This window comes from Halichoerus grypus, chromosome 11, assembly GCF_964656455.1.
Source record: "Halichoerus grypus chromosome 11, mHalGry1.hap1.1, whole genome shotgun sequence".
Lineage (NCBI taxonomy): Eukaryota > Metazoa > Chordata > Mammalia > Carnivora > Phocidae > Halichoerus > Halichoerus grypus.
This window is the reverse complement of record NC_135722.1, coordinates 66,663,972-66,681,896: the sequence shown is the minus strand read 5'-3', so window position 1 is coordinate 66,681,896 and position 17,925 is coordinate 66,663,972.

Below are 17,925 nucleotides of genomic sequence, written 5' to 3'. Positions count from 1 at the left end.
TGGACATCTTGGCTCTTTCCACAGTTTGGCAATTGTGGACATTAATAGCAAGCGTTCTAACTCGGAGAAACAACACTGAAGAGAAACCGTGCTTTAGCTACCTACGACCTCTGTGTGGGAGGAAGCAGTTTAGGGTGTACGGTGGGTGAGAGCCTGGGGACGGGTTCCGTTTCCTAAAATCGAGGGAGAGACAGGCCGGAGAGAAGGCAGCTCTCAACTCACACCATGGTTATGGGGCTAGTACCGTTGCCCCGGGTGTGTGTGCAGGCTTCACGAAAACCGCCTAACTCGAAGGAAAAACTCGCTGGAGAATCCATGCTTCAGCTAAAAGAGCCGCTCTTGAAGGTGGAAGCATTATGTTGTGTGCGTGCATGAGAGCCCTGCAAGGGAGTCCAAAGCTTTTTGTGAGTGAGCCTCAGGCCCCAGCAGAAGGCAGAACACGACTCCCCATGTGTTTCATCACGCTAGCACGGCAGCCCCACTTTTGCATGGAAGTCTAACAGCTAGTGTTCTCACTCGAAGAAACAACACTGTAGAGAAACCCTGCTTTAGCTACCGTCGACCTCTAGATGGAGGAAGTATTACACGGACTACCGTGGCTGAGAGCCTCGGGAACGGGTTCCATACGTGAAACCAAGGGAGAAATAGGTCCGGGCAGAAGGCACCTCTGGACTCAGCTCTTGCTACCTGAAGCTAACACTACTGCTCCATGTGTGTTTGGAATGCTATGTGCTCGACACTGACTGGGAAGAAACAAGCCTGTAAAGAATCCCAGCTGCAGCTCATTCGCCTACCAGGCTACTAACACCAAGAATCAATGCTGTGGCGTTACTGCGCTTGAGCTAACATTGCCGTTCCTGAAGCCGCAGGAGTTGGATAGTGCTCGTGTATGAGAGACCGGGGAAAGGGTCCCAGACGTGAAATGGAGTGAGAAACAGGCCGGTGCGGAAGGCAGCTCTCAACTCACCTCTTGTTTATGAGCCTAGTACCCTTGCCCCGGGTGTGCCTGCAGGCCATAAGCCAACCACCTCACTCAAAGGAACAACTCTGTAGGGAATTCCTGCTTCGGCTAAAAGAGCCATGCCTCAGGGTGGACGCATTGTGTGGTGTGCATGCGTGAGTGCACAGCAAGTGAGTCCAAAACCATTTTCCTTGTGAGACCCAGGCCCCGCAAGAAGCCAGAACACGACTCCCCACGGGCTCCATGAAACTAGTACTGCGGCCCCACTTTTGAATGGAAGTCTAATAGCTAGCTTTCTAACTCGAAGAAACAACACTGTAGAGAAACCGTGCTTTAGCTACCGTCGACCTCTCTGTGGGCGAAGCAGTTTAGGGTGTACTGTGGCTGAGAGCCTGGGGACGGTTTCAATATCGTAGTATCGGGGGAGAGACAGGCCGGTACAGAAGGCAGCTCTCAACCCACATCATGGTTATGGGGCTAGTACCGTTGCCCAGGGTGTGTGTGCAGGCTTAAACACAGCCACCTAACTCGAAGGAAAAACTCGGTTGAGAGCCTGTGCTGCAGGTAAAACAGCTGCTCCTGAGGGTGGCAGCATTTTGTTGTGTGCGTGCGTGAGAGCACTGCAAGGGAGTCCAGACCCATTTTCCGTGTGGGACTCAGGCCCCGGCAGAAGACAGAACACGACTCCCCACTTTTTTCATGAAGCTAGCACTGCGGCCCCACTTTTGCATGGAAGTCTAATAGCAAGCGTTCTTTTTTATTATTATTATGAAACGTTTTTATTGTTATGTTAATCCCCATACATTACATCATTAGTTTTAGGTATAGCGTTCCATGATTCCTTGTTTGTGCATAACACCCAGTGCTCCATGCAGATCGTGCCCTGCTCAATACCCATCACCAGGCTAACCCATCCTCCCACCCCCCTCCCCTCTAGAACCCTCAGTTTGTTTTTCAGAGTCCATCGTCTCTCATGGTTCTTCTCCCCCTCCGATTTTCCCCCCTTCATTCTTCCCCTCCTGCTACATTCTTCTTCTTCTTTTGTTCTTTCTTAACATATATTGCATTATTTGTTTCAGAGGTACAGATCTGAGATTCAACAGTCTTGCACAATTCACAGCGCTTACCAGAACACATACCCTCCCCGGTGTCCAACACCCAGTGACCCCATCCCTCCCACCCCAGCCCCCACTCCAGCAACCCTCAGTTTGTTTCCTGAGATTAAGAATTCCTCATATCAGTGAGGTCATATGATACATGTCTTTCTCTGTTTGACTTATTTCGCTCAGCATGATACCCTCCAGTTCCATCCACGTCGTTGCAGATGGCAAGATCTCATTCCTTTTGATGGCTGCAAAATATTCCATTGTATATATATATACCCCCTCTTCTTTATCCATTCATCTGTTGGTGGACATCTTGGCTCTTTCCACAGTTTGGCTATTGTGGACATTAATAGCAAGCGTTCTAACTCGGAGAAACAACACTGAAGAGAAACCGTGCTTTAGCTACCGACGACCTCTGTGTGGGAGGAAGCAGTTTAGGGTGCACGGTGGGTGAGAGCCTGGGGACGGGTTCCGTTTCCTAAAATCGAGGGAGAGACAGGCCGGAGAGAAGGCAGCTCTCAACTCACACCATGGTTATGGGGCTGGTACCGTTGCCCCGGGTGTGTGTGCAGGCTTCACGAAAACCGCCTAACTCGAAGGAAAAACTCGCTGGAGAATCCATGCTTCAGCTAAAAGAGCCGCTCTTGAAGGTGGAAGCATTATGTTGTGTGCGTGCATGAGAGCCCTGCAAGGGAGTCCAAAGCTTTTTGTGAGTGAGCCTCAGGCCCCAGCAGAAGGCAGAACACGACTCCCCATGTGTTTCTTCACGCTAGCACGGCAGCCCCACTTTTGCATGGAAGTCTAACAGCTAGTGTTCTCACTCGAAGAAACAACACTGTAGAGAAACCCTGCTTTAGCTACCGTCGACCTCTAGATGGAGGAAGTATTACACGGACTACCGTGGCTGAGAGCCTGGGGAACGGGTTCCATACGTGAAACCAAGGGAGAAATAGGTCCGGGCAGAAGGCACCTCTGGACTCAGCTCTTGCTACCTGAAGCTAACACTACTGCTCCATGTGTGCTTGGAATGCTATGTGCTCCACACTGACTGGGAAGAAACAAGCCTGTAAAGAATCCCAGCTGCAGCTCATTCGCCTACCAGGCTACTAACACCAAGAATCAATGCTGTGGCGTTACTGCGCTTGAGCTAACATTGCCGTTCCTGAAGCCGCAGGAGTTGTATAGTGCTCGTGTATGAGAGACCGGGGAAAGGGTCCCAGACGTGAAATGGAGTGAGAAACAGGCCGGTGCGGAAGGCAGCTCTCAACTCACCTCTTGTTTATGAGCCTAGTACCCTTGCCCCGGGTGTGCCTGCAGGCCATAAGCCAACCACCTAACTCAAAGGAACAACTCTGTAGGGAATTCCTGCTTCGGCTAAAAGAGCCATGCCTCAGCATGGACGCATTGTGTGGTGTGCATGCGTGAGTGCACAGCAAGTGAGTCCAAAACCATTTTCCTTGTGAGACCCAGGCCCCGCAAGAAGCCAGAACACGACTCCCCACTGGCTCCATGAAACTAGTACTGCGGCCCCACTTTTCAATGGAAGTCTAATAGCTAGCTTTCTAACTCGAAGAAACAACACTATAGAGAAACCGTGCTTTAGCTACCGTCGACCTCTCTGTGGGCGAAGCAGTTTAGGGTGTACTGTGGCTGAGAGCCTGGGGACGGTTTCAATATCGTAGTATCGGGGGAGAGACAGGCCGGTACAGAAGGCAGCTCTCAACCCACATCATGGTTATGGGGCTAGTACCGTTGGCCAGGGTGTGTGTGCAGGCTTAAACACAGCCACCTAACTCGAAGGAAAAACTCGGTTGAGAGCCTGTGCTGCAGGTAAAACAGCTGCTCCTGAGGGTGGCAGCATTTTGTTGTGTGCGTGCGTGAGAGCAATGCAAGGGAGTCCAAAGCTTTTTGCGAGTGAGACTGAGGCCCCAGCGAAAGGCAGGTCACGACTCCGCATGTGTTTGACCAAGCTAGCACGGCAGCCCCACATTTGCATGGAAGTCTAATAGCTACCATTCTAACTCGAAGAAACTACACAGTAGAGAAACCGTGCTTTAGCTACCATCGTCCTCTCTGTGGGCGAAGCAGTTTAGGGTGTACTGTGGCTGAGAGCCTGGGGACATTTTCCATTTTGTAAAATCGGGGGAGAGACAGGCCGGTACAGAAGGCAGCTCTCAACTCACATCATGGTTATGGGGCTAGTACCGTTGCCCTGGGTGTGTGTGCAGGCTTAAAGACAGCTACCTAACTCGAAGGAAAAACACGGTAGAGGATCCGTGCTTCAGCTAAAACAGCCGCTCCTGAGGGTGGAAGCATTTGGTTGTGTGCATGCGTGAGAGCACTGCAAGGGAGTCCAAAGTTTCTGCGAGTGAGACTCAGGCCCCAGCAAAAGGCAGAACACGACTCCTCGTGTGTTTCATTTAGCTAGCACTGCGGCCTTACTTTTGCATGGAAGTCTATTCGCTAGCGTTCTCCCTGGAAGAAACAACACGGTAGAGAAACCGTGCTTTAGCTACCATCCACCTCTCTGAGGGAGGAAGCACTTTCCAGGCTACCGTGGGTGAGACCCTGAGGAATGGGTTCCTTACGTGAAACCGAGGGAGAAGGAGTCCGGGCCAGAAGGTTCCTCTCGACTCAGCTCTTGTTACCTGAAGCGAACACTTCGGCTCCATGTGTGCATAGGAATGCTAAGGGCTCCACACTGATTTGGCAGAAAGAAGCCGGTCAAGAACCCCAGCTTCAGCTCATTCGCCTCTCCACAGGGTGGCAGCATTTTCAAGTCCGCTTGAGTGCAAACCTGGGGAAGGGGTCCCAGCAGAATTCGGAGGGAGAAATCAGCATGGGCAGAAGGCACCTATCGACTCGACTCTTGTTTCGGGAAACTAGATCGGCTCTCCCGTGTGTGCGTGGAGTCCTCAGTGCCATCCACGCAACGCAAAGGAACAAAACTGTAGAGAACCCGTGCCTCAGCAAAGATCGCCCTTCCTGAGCGTGCACTTCATCTATTGTGTGTTTTTGTGAAAGCATGAGAAATGGAACGTAAACGTAACTCGGAGTGAGAAGCAGGCCTGGAAGGAAGGCTGCTGTCGACTCACCTCTTGTTTGAGGAGATTAGCACTGCTGTACCCTGTGTGCCTGGATGCCTAGTTACCAGGCTCCTAACACCAAGAATCAATCCTATAGAGTGACTGCGCTTGAGTTAACATTGCTGTTCCTGAAGCAGGAGGAATTTGACACTGCTCGTGTACGAGAGACCGGGCAAAGGGTCCCAGACGTGAAATGGAGTGAGAAACAGGCCGGTGCGGAAGGCAGCTCTCAACTCACCTCTTGTTTATGAGGCTAGTACCCTTGCCCCGGGTGTGCCTGCAGGCCATAAGCCAACCACCTAACTCAAAGGAACAACTCTGTAGGGAATTCCTGCTTCGGCTAAAAGAGCCATGCCTCAGGGTGGACGCATTGTGTGGTGTGCATGCGTGAGTGCACAGCAAGTGAGTCCAAAACCATTTTCCTTGTGAGACCCAGGCCCCGCAAGAAGCCAGAACACGACACCCCACAGGCTCCATGAAACTAGTACTGCGGCCCCACTTTTGAATGGAAGTCTAATAGCTAGCTTTCTAACTCGAAGAAACAACACTGTAGAGAAACCGTGCTTTAGCTACCGTCGACCTCTCTGTGGGCGAAGCAGTTTAGGGTGTACTGTGGCTGAGAGCCTGGGGACGGTTTCAATATCGTAATATCGGGGGAGAGACAGGCCGGTACAGAAGGCAGCTCTCAACCCACATCATGGTTATGGGGCTAGTACCGTTGCCCAGGGTGTGTGTGCAGGCTTAAACACAGCCACCTAAGTCGAAGAAAAACTCGGGTGAGAGCCTGTGGTGCAGGTAAAACAGCTGCTCCTGAGGGTGGCAGCATTTTGTTGTGTGCGTGCGTGAGAGCACTGCAAGGGAGTCCAGACCCATTTTCCGTGTGGGACTCAGGCCCCGGCAGAAGACAGAACACGACTCCCCACTTGTTTCATGAAGCTAGCACTGCGGCCCCACTTTTGCATGGAAGTCTAATAGCAAGCGTTCTTTTTTATTATTATTATGAAATGTTTTTATTGTTATGTTAATCCCCATACATTACATCATTAGTTTTAGATATAGTGTTCCATGATTCCTTGTTTGTGCATAACACCCAGTGCTCCATGCAGATCGTGCCCTGCTCAATACCCATCACCAGGCTAACCCATCCTCCCACCCCCCTCCCCTCTAGAACCCTCAGTTTGTTTTTCAGAGTCCATCGTCTCTCATGGTGCTTCTCCCCCTCCGATTTTCCCCCCTTCATTCTTCCCCTCCTGCTACATTCTTCTTCTTCTTTTTTTCTTTCTTAACATATATTGCATTATTTGTTTCAGAGGTACAGATCTGAGATTCAACAGTCTTGCACAATTCACAGCGCTTACCAGAACACATACCCTCCCCGGTGTCCAACACCCAGTGACCCCATCCCTCCCACCCCAGCCCCCACTCCAGCAACCCTCAGTTTGTTTCCTGAGATTAAGAATTCCTCATATCAGTGAGGTCATATGATACATGTCTTTCTCTGTTTGACTTATTTCGCTCAGCATGATACCCTCCAGTTCCATCCACGTCGTTGCAGATGGCAAGATCTCATTCCTTTTGATGGCTGCATAATATTCCATTATATATATATATATATACCCCCTCTTCTATATCCATTCATCTGTTGGTGGACATCTTGGCTCTTTCCACAGTTTGGCTATTGTGGACATTAATAGCAAGCGTTCTAACTCGGAGAAACAACACTGAAGAGAAACCGTGCTTTAGCTACCGACGACCTCTGTGTGGGAGGAAGCAGTTTAGGGTGTACGGTGGGTGAGAGCCTGGGGACGGGTTCCGTTTCCTAAAATCGAGGGAGAGACAGGCCGGAGAGAAGGCAGCTCTCAACTCACACCATGGTTATGGGGCTGGTACCGTTGCCCCGGGTGTGTGTGCAGGCTTCACGAAAACCGCCTAACTCGAAGGAAAAACTCGCTGGAGAATCCATGCTTCAGCTAAAAGAGCCGCTCTTGAAGGTGGAAGCATTATGTTGTGTGCGTGCATGAGAGCCCTGCAAGGGAGTCCAAAGCTTTTTGTGAGTGAGCCTCAGGCCCCAGCAGAAGGCAGAACACGACTCCCCATGTGTTTCATCACGCTAGCACGGCAGCCCCACTTTTGCATGGAAGTCTAACAGCTAGTGTTCTCACTCGAAGAAACAACACTGTAGAGAAACCCTGCTTTAGCTACCGTCGACCTCTAGATGGAGGAAGTATTACACGGACTACCGTGGCTGAGAGCCTGGGGAACGGGTTCCATACGTGAAACCAAGGGAGAAATAGGTCCGGGCAGAAGGCACCTCTGGACTCAGCTCTTGCTACCTGAAGCTAACACTACTGCTCCATGTGTGCTTGGAATGCTATGTGCTCCACACTGACTGGGAAGAAACAAGCCTGTAAAGAATCCCAGCTGCAGCTCATTCGCCTACCAGGCTCCTAACACCAAGAATCAATGCTGTGGCGTTACTGCGCCTTAGCTAACATTGCCGTTCCTGAAGCCGCAGGAGTTGGATAGTGCTCGTGTATGAGAGACCGGGGAAAGGGTCCCAGACGTGAAATGGAGTGAGAAACAGGCCGGTGCGGAAGGCAGCTCTCAACTCACCTCTTGTTTATGAGGCTAGTACCCTTGCCCCGGGTGTGCCTGCAGGCCATAAGCCAACCACCTCACTCAAAGGAACAACTCTGTAGGGAATTCTTGCTTCGGCTGAAAGAGCCATGCCTCAGGGTGGACGCATTGTGTGGTGTGCATGCGTGAGTGCACAGCAAGTGAGTCCAAAACCATTTTCCTTGTGAGACCCAGGCCCCGCAAGAAGCCAGAACACGACTCCCCACTGGCTCCATGAAACTAGTACTGCGGCCCCACTTTTGAATGGAAGTCTAATAGCTAGCTTTCTAACTCGAAGAAACAACACTGTAGAGAAACCGTGCTTTAGCTACCGTCGACCTCTCTGTGGGCGAAGCAGTTTAGGGTGTACTGTGGCTGAGAGCCTGGGGACGGTTTCAACATCGTAATATCGGGGAAGAGACAGGCCGGTACAGAAGGCAGCTCTCAACCCACATCATGGTTATGGGGCTAGTACCGTTGCCCAGGGTGTGTGTGCAGGCTTAAACACAGCCACCTAACTCGAAGGAAAAACTCGGTTGAGAGCCTGTGCTGCAGGTAAAACAGCTGCTCCTGAGGGTGGCAGCATTTTGTTGTGTGCGTGCGTGAGAGCAATGCAAGGGAGTCCAAAGCTTTTTGCGAGTGAGACTCAGGCCCCAGCGAAAGGCAGAACACGACTCCCCATGTGTTTGACCAAGCTAGCATGGCAGCCCCACATTTGCATGGAAGTCTAATAGCTAGCATTCTAACTCGAAGAAACTACACAGTAGAGAAACCGTGCTTTAGCTACCATGGTCCTCTCTGTGGGCGAAGCAGTTTAGGGTGTACTGTGGCTGAGAGCCTGGGGACATTTTCCATTTTGTAAAATCGGGGGAGAGACAGGCCGGTACAGAAGGCAGCTCTCAACCCACATCATGGTTATGGGGCTAGTACCGTTGCCCTGGGTGTGTGTGCAGGCTTAAAGACAGCTACCTAACTCGAAGGAAAAACACGGTAGAGGATCCGTGCTTCAGCTGAAACAGCCGCTCCTGAGGGTGGAAGCATTTGGTTGTGTGCATGCGTGAGAGCACTGCAAGGGAGTCCAAAGTTTCTGCGAGTGAGACTCAGGCCCCAGCAAAAGGCAGAACACGACTCCCCGTGTGTTTCATTTAGCTAGCACTGCGGCCCTACTTTTGCATGGAAGTCTAAACGCTAGCGTTCTCCCTGGAAGAAACAACACGGTAGAGAAACCGTGCTTTAGCTACCATCCACCTCTCTGAGGGAGGAAGCACTTTCCAGGCTACCGTGGGGGAGAGCCTGAGGAACGGGTTCCTTACGGGAAACCGAGGGAGAAGGAGTCCGGGCCAGAAGGCTCCTCTCGACTCAGCTCTTGTTACCTGAAGCGAACACTTCGGCTCCATGTGTGCATAGGAATGCTAAGGGCTCCACACTGATTTGGCAGAAAGAAGCCGGTCAAGAACCCCAGCTTCAGCTCATTCGCCTCTCCACAGGGTGGCAGCATTTTCAAGTCCGCTTGAGTGCAAACCTGGGGAAGGGGTCCCAGCAGAATTCGGAGGGAGAAATCAGGATGGGCAGAAGGCACCTATCGACTCGACTCTTGTTTCGGGAAACTAGATCGGCTCTCCCGTGTGTGCGTGGAGTCCTCAGTGCCATCCACGCAACGCAAAGGAACAAAACTGTAGAGAACCCGTGCCTCAGCAAAGATCGCCCTTCCTGAGCGTGCACTTCATCTATTGTGTGTTTTTGTGAAAGCATGAGAAATGGAACCTAAACGTAACTCGGAGTGAGAAGCAGGCCTGGAAGGAAGGCTGCTGTCGACTCACCTCTTGTTTGAGGAGATTAGCACTGCTGTACCCTGTGTGCCTGGATGCCTAGTTACCAGGCCCCTAACACCAAGAATCAATCCTATAGAGTGACTGCGCTTGAGTTAACATTGCCGTTCCTGAAGCAGGAGGAATTTGACACTGCTCGTGTACGAGAGACCGGGCAAAGGGTCCCAGACGTGAAATGGAGTGAGAAACAGGCCGGTGCGGAAGGCAGCTCTCAACTCACCTCTTGTTTATGAGGCTAGTACCCTTGCCCCGGGTGTGCCTGCAGGCCATAAGCCAACCACCTAACTCAAAGGAACAACTCTGTAGGGAATTCCTGCTTCGGCTAAAAGAGCCATGCCTCAGGGTGGACGCATTGTGTGGTGTGCATGCGTGAGTGCACAGCAAGTGAGTCCAAAACCATTTTCCTTGTGAGACCCAGGCCCCGCAAGAAGCCAGAACACAAGTCCCCACTGGCTCCATGAAACTAGTACTGCGGCCCCACTTTTGAATGGAAGTCTAATAGCTAGCTTTCTAACTCGAAGAAACAACACTGTAGAGAAACCGTGCTTTAGCTACCGTCGACCTCTCTGTGGGCGAAGCAGTTTAGGGTGTACTGTGGCTGAGAGCCTGGGGACGGTTTCAATATCGTAATATCGGGGGAGAGACAGGCCGGTACAGAAGGCAGCTCTCAACCCACATCATGGTTATGGGGCTAGGACCGTTGCCCAGGGTGTGTGTGCAGGCTTAAACACAGCCACCTAACTCGAAGGAAAAACTCGGTTGAGAGCCTGTGCTGCAGGTAAAACAGCTGCTCCTGAGGGTGGCAGCATTTTGTTGTGTGCGTGCGTGAGAGCACTGCAAGGGAGTCCAGACCCATTTTCCGTGTGGGACTCAGGCCCCGGCAGAAGACAGAACACGACTCCCCACTTGTTTCATGAAGCTAGCACTGCGGCCCCACTTTTGCATGGAAGTCTAATAGCAAGCGTTCTTTTTTATTATTATTATGAAATGTTTTTATTGTTATGTTAATCCCCATACATTACATCATTAGTTTTAGATATACTGTTCCATGATTCCTTGTTTGTGCATTACACCCAGGGCTCCATGCAGATCGTGCCCTGCTCAATACCCATCACCAGGCTAACACATCCTCCCACCCCCCTCCCCTCTAGAACCCTCAGTTTGTTTTTCAGAGTCCATCGTCTCTCATGGTTCTTCTCCCCCTCCGATTTTCCCCCCTTCATTCTTCCCCTCCTGCTACATTCTTCTTCTTCTTTTTTTCTTTCTTAACATATATTGCATTATTTGTTTCAGAGGGACAGATCTGAAATTCAACAGTCTTGCACAATTCACAGCGCTTACCAGAACACATACCCTCCCCGGTGTCCAACACCCAGTGACCCCATCCCTCGCACCCCAGCCCCCACTCCAGCAACCCTCAGTTTGTTTCCTGAGATTAAGAATTCCTCATATCAGTGAGGTCATATGATACATGTCTTTCTCTGTTTGACTTATTTCGCTCAGCATGATACCCTCCAGTTCCATCCACGTCGTTGCAGATGGCAAGATCTCATTCCTTTTGATGGCTGCATAATATTCCATTGTATATATATATATACGCCCTCTTCTTTATCCATTCATCTGTTGGTGGACATCTTGGCTCTTTCCACAGTTTGGCTATTGTGGACATTAATAGCAAGCGTTCTAACTCGGAGAAACAACACTGAAGAGAAACCGTGCTTTAGCTACCGACGACCTCTGTGTGGGAGGAAGCAGTTTAGGGTGTACGGTGGGTGAGAGCCTGGGGACGGGTTCCGTTTCCTAAAATCGAGGGAGAGACAGGCCGGAGAGAAGGCAGCTCTCAACTCACACCATGGTTATGGGGCTGGTACCGTTGCCCCGGGTGTGTGTGCAGGCTTCACGAGAACCGCCTAACTCGAAGGAAAAACTCGCTGGAGAATCCATGCTTCAGCTAAAAGAGCTGCTCTTGAAGGTGGAAGCATTATGTTGTGTGCGTGCATGAGAGCCCTGAAAGGGAGTCCAAAGGTTATTGTGAGTGAGCCTCAGGCCCCAGCAGAAGGCAGAACACGACTCCCCATGTGTTTCCTCACGCTAGCACGGCAGCCCCACTTTTGCATGGAAGTCTAACAGCTAGTGTTCTCACTCGAAGAAACAACACTGTAGAGAAACCCTGCTTTAGCTACCGTCGACCTCTAGATGGAGGAAGTATTACACGGACTACCGTGGCTGAGAGCCTGGGGAACGGGTTCCATACGTGAAACCAAGGGAGAAATAGGTCCGGGCAGAAGGCACCTCTGGACTCAGCTCTTGCTACCTGAAGCTAACACTACTGCTCCATGTGTGCTTGGAATGCTATGTGCTCGACACTGACTGGGAAGAAACAAGCCTGTAAAGAATCCCAGCTGCAGCTCCTTCGCCTACCAGGCTACTAACACCAAGAATCAATGCTGTGGCGTTACTGCGCTTGAGCTAACATTGCCGTTCCTGAAGCCGCAGGAGTTGTATAGTGCTCGTGTATGAGAGACCGGGGAAAGGGTCCCAGACGTGAAATGGATTGAGAAACAGGCCGGTGCGGAAGGCAGCTCTCAACTCACCTCTTGTTTATGAGCCTAGTACCCTTGCCCCGGGTGTGCCTGCAGGCCATAAGCCAACCACCTCACTCAAAGGAACAACTCTGTAGGGAATTCCTGCTTCGGCTAAAAGAGCCATGCCTCAGGGTGGACGCATTGTGTGGTGTGCATGCGTGAGTGCACAGCAAGTGAGTCCAAAACCATTTTCCTTGTGAGACCCAGGCCCCGCAAGAAGCCAGAACACGACTCCCCACTGGCTCCATGAAACTAGTACTGCGGCCCCACTTTTGAATGGAAGTCTAATAGCTAGCTTTCTAACTCGAAGAAACAACACTGTAGAGAAACCGTGCTTTAGCTACCGTCGACCTCTCTGTGGGCGAAGCAGTTTAGGGTGTACTGTGGCTGAGAGCCTGGGGACGGTTTCAATATCGTAATATCGGGGGAGAGACAGGCCGGTACAGAAGGCAGCTCTCAACCCACATCATGGTTATGGGGCTAGGACCGTTGCCCAGGGTGTGTGTGCAGGCTTAAACACAGCCACCTAACTCGAAGGAAAAACTAGGTTGAGAGCCTGTGCTGCAGGTAAAACAGCTGCTCCTGAGGGTGGCAGCATTTTGTTGTGTGCGTGCGTGAGAGCACTGCAAGGGAGTCCAGACCCATTTTCCGTGTGGGACTCAGGCCCCGGCAGAAGACAGAACACGACTCCCCACTTGTTTCATGAAGCTAGCACTGCGGCCCCACTTTCGCATGGAAGTCTAATCGCTAGCGTTCTAACTCGAAGAAACAACACGGTAGAGAAATAGTGCTTTAGCTACCATCCACGTCTCTGAGGGAGGAAGCAGTTTCCAGGCTACCGTGGGTGAGAGCCTGGGGAACGGGTTCCTTACGTGAGACCCAGGGAGAAGAAGTCTGGGCCAGAAGGCACCTCTCGACTCAGCTCTTGTTACCTGAAGCTAACAGTACCGCTCCATGCGTGCATAGGAATGCCAAGTGCTCCACACTGATTTGGCAGAAAGAAGCCGGTCAAGAACCCCAGCTTCAGCTCATTCGCCTCTCCACAGGGTGGCAGCATTTTCAACTCTGCTTGAGCACAAACCTGGGGAATGAGTCCCAGCAGAATTCTGAGGGAGAAATAAGCATGGGCAGGAGGCAGCTATCGACTCAACTCTTGTTTCGGGAAACTAGATCGGCTCTCCCGTGTGTGCGTGGAGTCCTAAGTGCCATCCACCCAACGCAAAGGAACAAAAGTGCAGAGGACCCGTGCCTCAGCAAAGATCGCCCTTCCTGAGCGTGCACTTCATCTATTGTGTGTTTTTGTGCAAGCATGAGAAATGGAACCTAAACGTAACTCGGAGTGAGAAGCAGGCCTGGAAGGAAGGCTGCTGTCGACTCACCTCTTGTTTGAGGAGATTAGCACTGCTGTACCCTGTGTGCCTGGATGCCTAGTTACCAGGCTACTAACACCAAGAATCAATGCTATAGAGTGACTGCGCTTTAGTTAACATTGCCGTTCCTGAAGCCAGGGGAATTTGACAGTGCTCGTGTCTGAGAGCCCGGGGAAAGGGTCCCATACGTGAAATGGAGTGACAAACAGGCCGGAGCGGAAGGCAGCTCTCAACTCACCTCTTGTTTATGAGGCTGGTACCCTTGCCCCGGGTGTGCCTGCAGGCCTAAAGCCAACCACCTAACTCAAAGGAACAACTCTGTAGAGAATTCCTGCTTCCGCTAAAGTAGCCATGCCGGAGGGTGGACGCATTTTGCTGTGTGCATGCGTGAGCGCACTGCAAGTGAGTCCAGAACCATTTTCCGTGTGGGACTCAGGCCCCGGCAGAAGGCAGAACACGACTCCCCACTTGTTTCCTGAGGCTAGCACTGCGGCTCCACTTTTGCATGGGAGTCTAATAGCAACCTTTCTTTTTTTTTTTAATTTTTTTATTGTTATGTTAATCCCCATACATTACATCAGTAGTTTTAGATATAGTGTTCCATGATGCATTGTTTGTGCATAACACCCAGTGCTCAATGCAGAACGTGCCCTCCTCAATACCCATCACCAGGCTAACCCATCGTCCCACCCCCCTCCCCTCTAGAACCCTCAGTTTGTTTTTCAGAGTCCATCGTCTCTCATGATTCTTCTCCCCCTCCGATTTCTCCCCCTTCATTCTTCCCCTCCTGCTACATTCTTCTTCGTCTTTTTTTCTCTCTTAACATATATTGCATTATTTGTTTCAGAGGTACAGATCTGAGATTCAACAGTCTTGCACAATTCACAGCGCTTACCAGAACACATACCCTCCCCATTGTCCATCACCCAGTCACCCCAACCCTCTCACCCCCCACTCCCCACTCCAGCAACCCTCAGTTTGTTTCCTGAGATTAAGAATTCCTCATATCAGTGAGGTCATATGATACATGTCTTTCTCTGTTTGACTTATTTCGCTCAGCATAATACCCTCCATTTCCATCCACGTCGTTGCAAATGGCAAGATCTCATTCCTTTTGATGGCTGCATAATATTCCTTTGTGTATATATATATATATATATATCTAGTTTCCCGAAACAAGAGTTGAGTCGATATATATATATACCACATCTTCTTTATCCATTCATCTGTTGATGGACATCTTGGCTCTTTCCATAGTTTGGCTATTGTGGACATTGGTGCTATAAACATCGCGGTGCATGTACCCCTTCGCATCCCTACATTTGTATCTTTGGGGTAAATACCCAGTAGTGCAATTGGTGGGTCTTATGGTAGCTCTATTTTCAACTTTTTGAGGAACCTCCATACGGTTTTCCAGAGTGGCTGCACCAGCTGGCATTCCCACCAACAGTGTAGGAGGGTTCCGCTTTCTCCGCATCCACGCCAGCATCTGTCGTTTCCTGACTTGTTAATTTTAGCCATTCTGAGTGTGTGAGGTGGTATCTCATTGAAGTTTTTATTTGGATTTCCCTGATGCCAAGCGATGCTGAGCACTTTTTCATGTGTCTGTTGGCCATTTGGATGTCTTCTTTGGAAAAATGTCTGTTCATGTCTTCTGCCCATTTCTTGTTTGGATTCTTTGTTCTTTGGGTGTTGAGTTTGATAAGTTCTTTATAGATTTTGGATACTAGCCCTTGATCTGATATGTCATTTGCAAATATCTTCTCCTATTCTGTCGGTTGTCTTTTGGTTTTGTTGACTGTTTCTTTTGCTGTGCAAAATGTTTTCATCTTGATGAAGTCCCAAAGCTCATTTTTGCCCTTGCTTCCCTTGCCTTTGGCGATGTTTCTAGGAAGAAGTTGCTGCAGCCGAGGTCGAAGAGGTTGCTGCCTGTGTTCTCCATTAGCATTCTGATGGACTCCTGTCTCACATTGAGGTCTTTCAACCATTTGGAGTCTATTTTTGTGTGTGGTGTAAGGAAATGGTGTAGTTTCATTCTTCTGCATGTGGCTATCCAATTTTCCCAACACCATTTGTTGAAGAGACTGTCTTTTTGCCATTGGACATTCTTCCCTGCTTTGTCAAAGATTAGTTGACCATAGAGTTGAGGGTCCATTTCTTGGCTCTCTATTCTGTTCCATTGATCTATGTGTCTGTTTTTGTGCCAGTACCATACTGTCTTGATGATGACAGCTTTGTAATAGAGCTTGAAGTCCGGAATTGTGATGCCACCAGCTTTGCTTTGCTTTTCAACATTCCTCTGGCTATTCGGGGTCTTTTCTGGTTCCATACAAATTTTAGGATTATTTGTTCCATTTCTTTGAAAAAAGTGGATGGTATTTTGATAGGGATTGCATTGAATGTGTAGATTGCTCTAGGTAGCATTGACATCTTCACAATATTTGTTCTTCCAATCCATGAGCATGGAACGTTTTTCCATTACTTTATGTCTTCCCCAATTTCTTTCATGAGTATTTTACAGTTTTCTGAGTACAGATCCTTTGCCTCTTTGGTTAGATTTATTCCTAGGTATCTTATGGTTTTGGGTGCAATTGTAAATGGGATCGACTGCTTAATTTCTCTTTCTTTCTTGTTGATGGTGTATAGGAATGCCACTGATTTTTGTGCATTGATTTTATATCCTGCCACTTGACTGAATTCCTGTATGAATTCTAGCAGTTTTGGGGTGGAGTCTTTTGGGTTTTCCACATAAAGTATCATATCATCTGCAAAGAGTGAGAGTTTGACTTCTTCTTTGCCGATTCTGATGCCTTTGATTTCTTTTTGTTGTCTGATTGCTGTGGCTAGGACTTCTAATACTATGTTGAATAGCAGTGGTGATAGTGGACATCCTGCTGTGTTCCTGACCTTAGGGGGAAGCTCTCAGTTTTTCCCCATTTAGAATGATATTGGCTGTGGGTTTTTCATAGATGGATTTTATGATTTTGAGTTATGTACCTTCTCTCCCTATACTCTGAAGCGTTTTGATCAAGAAAGGATGTTGTACTTTGTCAAATGCTTTTTCTGCATCTACTGAGAGGATCATATGGTTCTTGTTCTTTCTTTTATTAATGCATGGTATCACACTGATTGATTTGCAGATGTTGAACCAACCTTGCAGCCCAGGGATAAATCCCACTTGGTTGTGGTGAATAATCCTTTTAATGTACTGTTGGATCCTATTGGGTAGTATTTTGGTGAGAATTTTTGCATCCATATTCATCAAGGATATTGGTCTGTAATTCTCTTTTTTGATGGGGTCGTTGTCTGGTTTTGGGATCAAGGTAACAGTGGCCTCATAAAACGAGTTTGGAAGTTTTCCTTCCATTTCTATTTTTTGGAACAGTTTCAGAAGAATAGGTATTAATTCGTCTTTAAATGTTTGGTAGAATTTCCCTGGGAAGCCATCTGGCTCTGGGCTTTGTTTGTTGGGAGATTTTTGATGACTGCTTCAATTTCCTTAGTGGTTATAGGTCTGTTCAGGTTTTCTATTTCTTACTGCTTCAGTTTGGGTAGTTGATACATCTCTAGGAATGCATTCATTTCTTCTAGATTATCTAATTTACTGGCCTATAGTTGCTCATAATATGTTCTTATAATAATATGTTCTTATAATATGTTCTCATAATATGTTCTTATAATAATCTCTCTGCTTTCATTCATGATTTTGTGGATTTGGGTCATTTCTCTTTTCTTTTTGAAAGTCTGGCCAGGGGTTTATCAATCTTGTTAATTCTTTCAAAGAACCAGCTCCTAGTTTCGTTGATCTGTTCTCCTGTTCTTTTGGTTTCTATTTCATTGATTTCTGCTCTGATCTTTATTATTTCTCTTCTTCTGCTGATTTTAAGCTTTATTTGCTGTTCTTTCTCCAGCTCCTTTAGGTGTAGGGTTAGGTTGTATATTTGAGACCTTGTTTCTTGAGAAAGGCTCATATTGCTATATACTTTCCTCTTATGACTGCCTTTGCTGCATCCCAAAGATTTTGAACAGTTGTGTTTTCATTTTCATTGGTTTCCATGAATTTTTTTAATTCTTTAATTTCCTGGTTGACCCATTCATTCTTTAGTAGGATGCTCTTTAGCCTCCATGTATTTGAGTTCTTTCCGACTTTCCTCTTCTGATTGAGTTCTAGTTTCAAAGCATTGTGGTCTGAAAATAGGCAGGGAATGATCCCAATCTTTTGGTACCAGTTGAGATCTGATTTGTGACCTAGGATGTGATCTCTTCTGGAGAATGTTCCATGGGCACTAGAGAAGAATGTGTATTCCGTTGCTTTGGGATGGAATGTTCTGAATATGTCTGTGAAGTCCATTTGGTTCAGTGTGTCATTTAA